Raw genomic sequence first — 10,488 nt, forward strand, 5'->3', positions numbered from 1 at the left:
TTCGCGACATGTGCGGGCGTGAATGTATTGAAAACGGAAACATTACTTCATTCTTGATGGGCGGTCATAGTCTGAGCTCGACCTCACTTCTAAACGATTACTGTATGGACGTCTTAATTAACGCAACCTGTTATTACAAAACACAAAACACAAATAGTGAATAAAACAAATCATTCGCACAAAATAATTGTAAGATTTTTTCGGTGTAAGATAGTGGACTGATAAAGTACGAAATGAGCTGGTCTTAGACAGGATAGGCGAAGGAAGAAGTCTATGGAAAAATCTTACGAGAAGAAGAGTGGGACACAGGATTGGTTAATTTGGTACTGGAAGGAACAGTTGAAGGGAAAAATTGTAGGGGGATACAAAGATTGGAATATGTGGCGCAGATTTTTGAGGATGTGGGCTGCAAAAAATATGTGGAAATGAAGAGATTGGCGCAAGATAGGCGAAAATGGAGGACCACATCAAACCAGTCGAAAGACTGATGACAAACAAACAAAACATGATAAGATTCACTGAGCATAGTACTGTACATGACAAACGTGTCTATGTGCTCTCTAGAAACCAGTCACCATTGTGTTTACTGTAAGATACAGAACAATGTGATCGATATAAAAAAATATAATCTAAAAGTATTTGCATAATTCATTGCGTGTCAGTCAATATTAATTTACTGGAAAATGTCCTTCTATACGATTCAACTTTTTAAATTAAAAACCTAAGGACTACTATTCCTCATCACAGGAAGTCTCACTGCCCATTTAACACTTAGTATATATTCCATACTTGGAAAAAAACCTCTGTATGCCCTAAATTAAAAATATTAAAATTAAAAATAGCTTATTAAATTAAGACAGTTAACAACACAGGCCTACTCAAATACTTTTGACAAAATTTCTTGTAATGTATCTATATTTTTATAAGTTTAATTACTTTTTCAATTGTTTCTTAATTATTTATTTATTTTTGCTTTATGAACAGTATTGATTTTTGCGGTTTTATTCTCAATGTCGCTGTTAGGCCAATTTACAAACGTTGTGTTCCAATCAGCTTCTACCACAGATGTTCAGTGCAATAATATTTCAATGCTATAGGCAATGCTGTCAGGCCCCTTTGCAACCTGGTAAATTTTATCACTTTCCGGCATACAGTTTTTTGTGTAAAAACTATTGATGTTTTTACCCAGTGCCACTGTTAGCCTAGCATGTGGGCCGTAATGCAACTAATTTTACCACAATCCGGAATGTGACCTATGGAACTGTACTGTTTTCAGGCACAAATAACGTTGGATCCTGAAACTCCTCTAAACCAACCAGCCAATTGTTACTGAAAGAATATGAATGAATAATTTCATTAAATTTATCTCAAAACTAATATGTTCTTTTATTTTTGTCACATTTCCACCAATTTACTTTTCATTTATTTGAGTTCGTGAGACCAGAGCAAAATGAACATTCGCAGACACAACATATTCAATTTATTTTCGTGTAGTGGCCATTTTTCGCACAGGGTTCATGACGAATTGCCAGTTTAGATTATGCTAAGCCAGCATTTGTGGACAATACGATGAAAATATACAAGCAGTTCTAATACAGGTGCTGTTAGAACCATTTACTTATGGTTAAACAGAATGGTATTTACTTTTTTTAAAATAAAACGCTCGCATTTGAAATGCATGCATAGTCAAGACCAATAACATATTCTGACACAGTTCTTGGTGATGGGCATTTGTTCAATTAGGTATTCAATTAAGCCTATAAAACGTCAATGTTATTAGTAGCCTGATTAAATTAAACTACCAGAGGCGAATATCAGATTTCGCCTCATGAAAATTGCACGTTTTGTCTTATTTGAAAGTTACTGCTAAGTTGTAAAGTAATCATTAATAAGAAATCTCTGACACCACTATACATGTAAGAATCAAATTAAGATATGGAATTCTCGGTCTACTGAAACCTAATGTCTCTTACAGATGTTTTAAACCAGGAAATTTATGTAGAAAAATTCTAACCACATAAGTTATTCCTACTATTATCATATTAACGAAATCTCCAGAGCATCTTTCTTCAGAAGCTGATTGCTACTCAACCAGTGAAGGAATTTCACGTCTTTTATGGAAACCGGTGGATCAAATGTACCCGCCACTGACCATATCCGGATCTAGTTGAATCTAATCTATACCCAAACATCATATTTCTTTTATAACCATTTTAACACTTTCTCGCTTCTACACATAGTAGGTATAATAAGTAATACGGGGGCTAATCCCATAAGTTTGTATGACAGAAACGTACACAAAAATCTCCCCATGCGTTCTACACGTTTTGTACCTTGGATGTAGCGATTATTATACTGCCCTAGTTTTAAAAATATCTGGGTTATTAGATTTGGGGTCTTCACGGTTGTGAAATTGTCGTTGTTGATCATTTGGGTTAAAACGCCTTGTGGACTTCTAAGTATAATGATAGTACACCTGCAGACAGAAACAACAGTAAGCCCTAATAAGTCCTTAACATATATAACACTGTCATACTTGGATGGACCATCAAAACTACTGCAAATTGTACGGAGACTATGAAACAGGCTGTAATCATAATTAGTTTAAATTCTGTGCATGCTAATATCAAATATAGGCCTACCTCAGGCAATGTAATAGTGTAGAGTGTCCCATAAGTCCAGCATCATACGAAAAATACTAAAGAAACCGCAAAATAAAAGCGTCACAATACAAGGTGGAAGATGTCAGGAGTAATGGTGTTACATCCCTCAATAATGCGCTGCCGCAAATGTTCAACACGACTAATTTTCATCAGTTTATCTCCTTGAAGACGCACTGCGTTATTTATCTTCTATGGATCCTGTTTACTTAAACTTTGCAACAAATCTGCTAACACAACTCTGTGTCATTGGCTCGCGGTCTGGATGCAGCCTGTTAAATTCAGCAGATATTATGGCCTGTAGAAATAGAAAAATATGAATTATTTTTTATAGAATTAAAAATTATATGATTGTTTTCTCTGATGTTGGACTTATGGGACACACTGTGTAATGTATCATTTGATGTATTTAACATTTATTCACCTCCGTAATTGCTGATATGTTCACCTCATTATTTCTTCCACTTAAATGTTTCCTCCAGAAACGAAATCGATCACCCACTCATCCCTGCCGCAACCAAACTCAGGTCCATCAGCTCTATCGTACATTTTTCAGCCTCACTCTACCTTTCCTCTTGAAACTCCATTCGAAAGCTCGCAGAGGCCGTGAAGCCCACACAGGCAATTGCAGACAATGGTGGGTAGAGGGCAGTTTTGCAATCTCTTGAAGACGTGACATGCAGTGCTCTGACCCTTACACCCGGTCTGACCCTTAACTTGACCTCCTCCTTCCTCCTGTCTGACTCGTCGTAAGGGAAAAGAAGGAACGGAAAAATGTCCATTTGATTGCAGCTCTGGGTTCAAACCATCACACTTCTAACTCCACCTCACACATTCAAAGAGAATTTTCTTTTCTTTTCATCCTTATATATGCTTTCCTATGCGACTCTGGCAGCGACAAAAAAAATCCATTCTAGAGCGCTCTTCGTCTTTCCCTCGCTGTGTCTCAACGGGGCCGTTCTCGTAATCCAACTCTCTTCCCTGTCCACCAATACACACGAACACTTCTGGTGGAAGAGGCTCTTCAAAAAGTATCCAGCAGCCGGTAGTGCCACGACGCGCAGTTACCGAAAGTAGCCATGGGACTGCCCATAAACACACAGAAAAGCCATTCCATTCACGGAATTTTTCCCTCTTTTCACTCTTCCCAGTTTCCTTTCGCACTTTGTAAATATTCATTTCTTCTGTTTCTGAATCGTAACACGATGCCAGTAAAATACAGTAACTCAGCTGTTTTATTGCATTGTAACTACCATTTTAAAGTATTTAACTCCTGGAATAGGCCTGTAGTCTAATTCTTTCGACAGTTACCTCATCATGCATATAACAATATATGCAATATATATTTTTATTTTACGAAACATTGCTTGGTAATTGATTTAACACAAATTAACTTTATTATTTTCTGAGTTTCCAAAGCTAACCAGAAATGTAATTAAAGCAAGGAATTACAAACTATCACTGACAACCACAGAGACCTCAGAAATGCTGTAGACTACTAAAAAAAAATCTACTGATAAATACGCAGATATTTACTGTATGAAGTAACACGACACGCAAATCTCAATTTTCAGTTTATTAATTTCGTAGTTAATGCAATTTAAATTTGTAGCCTTCGTTTCTAAATATTTTAACTTTGTCACGTTAGCTAGACCGATTTTGTCCAGTAGTCTGGCGACGATACATAAGCGTTTGTTCACATGTAAACACAAACTTCTAGGCATAAGACTTGTGGTTTTCCAATATAATCTTCTAGGCGATTAGCCGCATCAATGTGGAATCATAGTCCAACGTTTCAGAGATACACTCTGTCTCAATCATCAGGGTGATGGAGACAGTGTCACTGAAATGTTGGACTACGATTCGATATTGACGTGGCTTGTCTCCCGGAAGATTTTATTGCATATAACTTCTACACACTTTCGTACTAGCATTTTAATAGAGCTTCTGTGTCTTTGTTTATAATGTATATGTTTCACCCGGCAAATTAACACTAATAGCATTGACCATAAGCTGGTGTGTCCTGTGTAAGTCCAATCCATCTTTGGTTTCCTTGGACATTCCTGGTGACGTAGTCTAAAGCAAAGTTAAAAAAACAGAGCTGATAAAGCACGTCTTTGTTTGAGTGTACCATCGTTGCCATGGCACCGAATAGTAAAAAGACTTGTAAATACCAAATAAATCAATGTCAAGGTAGTCGCAGTAATGTGCCAAGAAGCTTCTCCATGTTTGTCCGCCTGCCAACAAGTAATAACCCAAGAAATCGCAAAAGGAAATTTAATTAAATTTAATATTAGAGTTTTACTAAATTATATCGATACATTTTATGTCTAAAATCGGACAACAGTGGACATTTTACACAAAGACCTATGCCTGCACAATTCTTTTTGGCTCATCTCGATATACTTCGAAGAAGAGAGAAGGGAGTGAAATTTAAAATGACAAAATTCTGGGATATTAAGCTGTGAAGTCTCGTAGAAGTTGACGTTCTGGAGGTGGTTCCTGCCTCCATCATCAGGGCGATGATACTCGGTCTCAAGAGTCTAATCCCCTCCTTATCTTTTGGTCTGACAAATTTTCAACATGCTCCAACCTCCTCCTGTTTTTCCGCCATCTTCTCTTGCTCGCGGTTGTCTCATCTCCCTGATATTGGTGGCAGTGTGCACCTCTGAAACGTCGGCAGACTTCTAAGAGAAAAAGGAAAAACACAAAGCTTATGCCCAGCACAATCTCCAGATAAGCTTAATGGTTTGACAACAAAAGGGAATTCTATGTGTCATCTCATTATTCGATAACCGATTTTGTTCAGATTTTGTGTTACAGCTGTTTGTCACCCCTGCCTCTTTTACGCTATCTCTAAGAGAGCATCAAACTTAGCATTCGCGAATTTAAAATGAAGGAACAACAACAGATTCAGCACGCCTGAATTTTTTCGTTATGCGTACATTTCCTAAATAATAAAAAAATTAATTAAGATAATAAAAATAATGATTTGATTTTACATGTTCTTTACGCGTTCGCATATGCGAAGAACATTTAACCTAGTGGGCCCTTTCATGTTTGTCTCTTATCCAATTGTGACCTTGGATCTCATTGTTACAACAATGATCTGCAAAACAGCGGAGACCTTGGATACTGTTGTTGCATTTGGTGTTTCCTGGGTTGTCCTGCTGATATCGCCGTTGAGATCGCGTATAAAACGCCTTTGGAATTTCAATTTATTCCAAAGAGTGTACCTTTCTTGAAGTCAGCCATCTTCGGACTCACCGCAGTGAAAACCTGAAATCCTACATGTACCTTTCTTGTCAATTCTTGCAGAACACTATCATTCGTGTGTCTGTTAAGAAGTTATTAAACGTAACAGATATAAGACTGATTTTACGATTAACTTAACCGAAGCATTATGCAAGACTGCATTAATGAAAGGTTTGAAATAAATAATTTAACGTTATAAGTACAATTTAGCTTGTAATCTGCAATTAAAATATTAAAAATTGCTTGTAGAAAGTAAATTCTGTTTAACAAGTCGCGCATTACGCAACAGCAGTAAACAATCAATCAAAGGGGATGAGAGGTAAACCAGAGTTTATCATGGTTTGTGTGAAATCGGTACGTGAAAAAGCCAGAGCAGCAGGGAGGTATTCTCTATTGGCTGGATGATTTACATGTCGGAGGCAACCCAGAAAGAGAGGAGAGGTGGAAGGGCTCATTTTCCCTTGCAGACCTGATGGCTGGACCGCTCGTAAAAGTGTCGTAAATCTCTGGTGTGGTGTAGTCGACCTGTAATGCTAGTGCAGGTCTGTTCTCTCTTCAATGGCTTCAGCGGCACATAAAATACGTTGTTTGCAGTGACCGTCAGACGCCAAGCTATCTCCGTGGTTGCCATTTTTCTTCTTCATCCAATAATCCTGCATCACATCAAGACAGTGTAGAGGCCTTTGATTTGTTACACTTTATATTTGCTAAAGGATATACAAAAACCAACAGAAATGCAGGAAGGGTGGTGGACATGTTTGTTTGGTATTATGTGTACAGGACCTACAGCTTAAATTTAACGTCATGGGATTCTCCTTTACACCAAAATCCTGAAATATTCTGTATCAATTGCAGACGTTATCAAACACTCTCGTGTTTATTTGGACGTTAATTTTCACCACAGTTTCCCTTGAAAATGATCTTAAAAGAGTTGAATTGTCTTTATAATAAATGGTAATTAGGATTTCCACTTACAACGCCCATAAGTTTCCATGACAAATATGTTTTTTTATGTTTTACTGAAACCATAACTGATAAATATATAAGGATTAATCACAATATTTCAAGTGGCAATGAGAAAATAAGAGATAAATTCCTAAAACTTTTGAAATTGTGAAGGGAATAACTGTAACGCTACTTAATTCCACCGGGTCCAGTTGGTGTGTGAAGTGGCCGTGAGGTCAAGTGTACGAATCTATGAAACAAAGATGACAAATGACACTAACAAACAAATGTGCAAAACACAAATAGTACAAAAATATCTGTAAAACATACTGCTGGGTTAAAAAATTTACAAAATAAGTTTAGTTACTCCTTATTTAAACTCATTAGTGAGGTGACATTACAATATAAGAAAGTATTTTTAACGTTGTGTTAATATTGATAAATCTTTCATAGACAGTGGACAGGGCGTTACAATTAAGTAGATTGTTGTCAGTAACAAAGAAATGCTAGAAAAGTACACTAAATTGTAGGGCAACGAGGGAATAAAACCGACTGCATTTTTCCCACTACATATTCTCGAAAATTAAAGGGCTCACCTGGTCAGCATGGTGAAATATTTGTTTGTTAACTACAATACAAATCAGAGAGAGGGTAATATATTTTTGTTCCACGGTTACAAAATGTATTTTTGTCCAGTGTAACAAACATCATTGTCAACTGCTCCAATACTGAATATTCTGAGGAAAGAAAATACTTTCTCTCTGCAAAAGCACAACTCCGTGGCCAAGTTAGAGCTGCCGAAAGCACAGTCTGTACCAAAGATTGGCTAGCTCCCATTTTACATGGTTGTTGTAACAAATGGTGCAAACTGCCCTTTCTCTTTGCGTGGCGGTAAGCATTCATCTCGCAGGTACAGCTCGTCGCCATCAATGGATTAGCCGAAGAGTATGGCGAAGGCCAAAAGATTTAGCTGCGAGGGAGAGACGCTGACTTGCGCGTGGTAAGTTCCACCAGACCGTAAATTTGTTAGTCCTTCGCCCCTCGTTACAATGCCCGTATAGGGTATCATGAACTTTGCGAACAGCCGGAGGAAGAGTCTGGAAAGAATGCGATAGTAGACACGGAAAAGAGAGCGAGGGACATGGACTTTGGGTGAACGGGCTGTGACGTATCTAGTGGCAGGATTTGTCTTCATAAACTTCATCTCCCACTCTCTGAACCCGTTTCACTTATTTTCGTAGTTATCTGCCAACTTTGAAACGAGTTTACAAGGGGGTTTCTCTATTAATCGCGGAGAACTTTCCACGAAGCGTTGAGTCTGGAAACGTAAAATTAACATAAGACAATTAGAGAATTATTATTATTTATTATTAACTGCAAATGGGTTTATACCCGGTGGCAGTGGAGCTACAATAAGACACAACAAAACAGTGAGACACAACAAAACAACACACATCACACAAAATAACACACCACACTCAAAATAAAACAACTCATAAAATTATAAAACCATAAGGATACAAGTATTTAAACACAACAGATAACCTCAAGTAGATAACTTAAAAATTAATACCAACTAGACATAAGACACTAACAGTAATGAATTACATAGACTAGCTCTATCTAAGGGATCCAACAGAGTAGGTACCTCTCACCTGAAGACGGAGACAGAACCAACCTCCGAAACGTCGTGGGTTTTAAAGAACAGACAATGGAAAAGTCCTGACAATGAATAATTTTAAATATTTTCTCGGATTTTTCGGTGCACGTTTCAGCATTGAAGAGGAGAGTCATCTTTATTGAAATGTCGGAGGTCAGACCTGTACTGAGGAGTGTTTAAATTGTGGGCTGTAAACGAACCACACAGAACAAAATGCAGTGTATGCGAATGACACTTTCTAAACCTCTTCATATATCCTGTAATTTGCGGAAGAATAATTTTGATTCTCGATTAAATTTCTAGTTTTTTAGACTTGCTGTTCTTTTCATCACTCGTTTGTTTATATCTGATTTATACTCATTGATATGACGTTGCTATCTTGACATACTGCGCTATTGGTTTTTCAACCTTTGACGTTGTTTTATGTTTAGCAAAATCGAAAAGAATAAAGCAATTGGAGACGACTGAGTGACGTCGCATTCAGACTTATTACTGTGAAACATCATCATCAGTTTATAATTACTATCTTCTTAATTGCACTAACAAGAAAGCTGTTGTTCTAAAAATCATACAAATAAAATATATCTCTCCGCAGACGAAAGCAAGTAACTGCATTTGGAATAAAATAACAATAAAGCATAACGAGGATTTACTATCGTAGCCGCACAAAATCTAATACATATTTTATGCCATATTCAAAACTAACTTAATTGTATAGTCAGGCACAAAAGTTGTACATTGTCTGATAAACTTCAGTAATCCTATAGGTCTATCTGTAACGATAATCGGATAACATTACTCACCTCCCTTTAGTCAGCTGGGGGGATATTGGTGAGTTGTTACTGTAGTTATATGAGCGGCATGTATTGAATAAACAACAGTTGCATTGTGTGGTCCGAGAACAGTTAACTAGCCTTGTAAAGTCTGATCTATCCAGTCCAAGACAGCACTGTGACTGAATGACAGCTGATGAGACTTTCTAGACAAGGGATTCTACTTCTGCATGTCACGAGCGACAGAGGCCGGTTCACAACACAAATGCCAACACTGCAACCACGTAACCTTAAGCTCGGCGAAAGTTACTCAGAACGTATGAATACATTACATAATCACAGAGAAACAAACCAGATGAGTTCCTGAAACAAATTCATTTAATAATAGGCCTAATATAGCTGTAGATAAAATTATATTAAAACATATTAATTCAGCCCATTAATCTGTATATTGAAATCATACTGGGATACTGGGATCGACCCGTTCTTCAAGTGCCTGAGCACTGCGGGTCCCAACTTTTCGTTTGCTCGATCTATAGACATTCGGTAGGACTCCTTGGACGAGGGATCGGCCCGTCGCAAGGCCTCTACCTGTACACAGGACAGCACAACACAGAGAAACGCTGACAAACATCCATGGCTTGAGTCGGATTCGAACCCACGGTCCCAACGTCCAAGGCCCATGCCTCAGACCGAGCGGCCACTGTGACCCCATTAAAATCATACAATTCATAAAACCATGGTTTGTTATAAAGCAATGATCATAAAAGGTCGCACTTTATAAAACCATACTTCATGTAATACCACACTGAACTTTTAATTGCACATGAGTTGGTGTATTATCTAAACTGAGTTACTTAGCTTAATGTCCACTCGCCTAAGTTGAGGTTTCCGTTGTTGGTCTACGGTGAGCCTTGGTTGCGTTTCTATGCATGAATTGTGAACTTCAACGTTGCTTGGGTATTACTGTCACTTTTAAAAAATGTGCAGGCTTTATAATCATTCTGACCAACCAGTGTGGCCATCCACTGCATACTACATTTAACTTGTTTCTGTTTACTACCAGGTCAAATAAGACATTAGAGACGTGGGTTTCTGTTTATTTATGATGTTTAGCTTTTTTCTAGTTTTATAGATGTGGAATTTTTCTAAAATGTGAAACATTTTGTCTTTTGGGCTATTCTTATTACGTCCA

At 37.5% G+C, this 10,488-nt stretch overlaps 1 long non-coding RNA gene across 1 annotated transcript; it reads right to left on the reverse strand.

The window, feature by feature from the left end:
* Positions 1 to 4,932: 4,932 nt before the first annotated feature.
* Positions 4,933 to 9,570, reverse strand: LOC110829775 (uncharacterized). The gene is made up of 3 exons (XR_002543075.2): positions 9,324 to 9,570; positions 7,457 to 8,178; positions 4,933 to 6,568 (listed from the first exon to the last, which is right to left on the reverse strand). It is a non-coding gene; the product is annotated as an uncharacterized LOC110829775 (long non-coding RNA).
* Positions 9,571 to 10,488: the final 918 nt, after the last annotated feature.

Source organism: Zootermopsis nevadensis, unplaced genomic scaffold (assembly GCF_977971745.1).
Source record: "Zootermopsis nevadensis isolate Lab colony 2312 unplaced genomic scaffold, Znev_1.0 Znev_ptg000030l, whole genome shotgun sequence".
NCBI lineage: Eukaryota > Metazoa > Arthropoda > Insecta > Blattodea > Termopsidae > Zootermopsis > Zootermopsis nevadensis.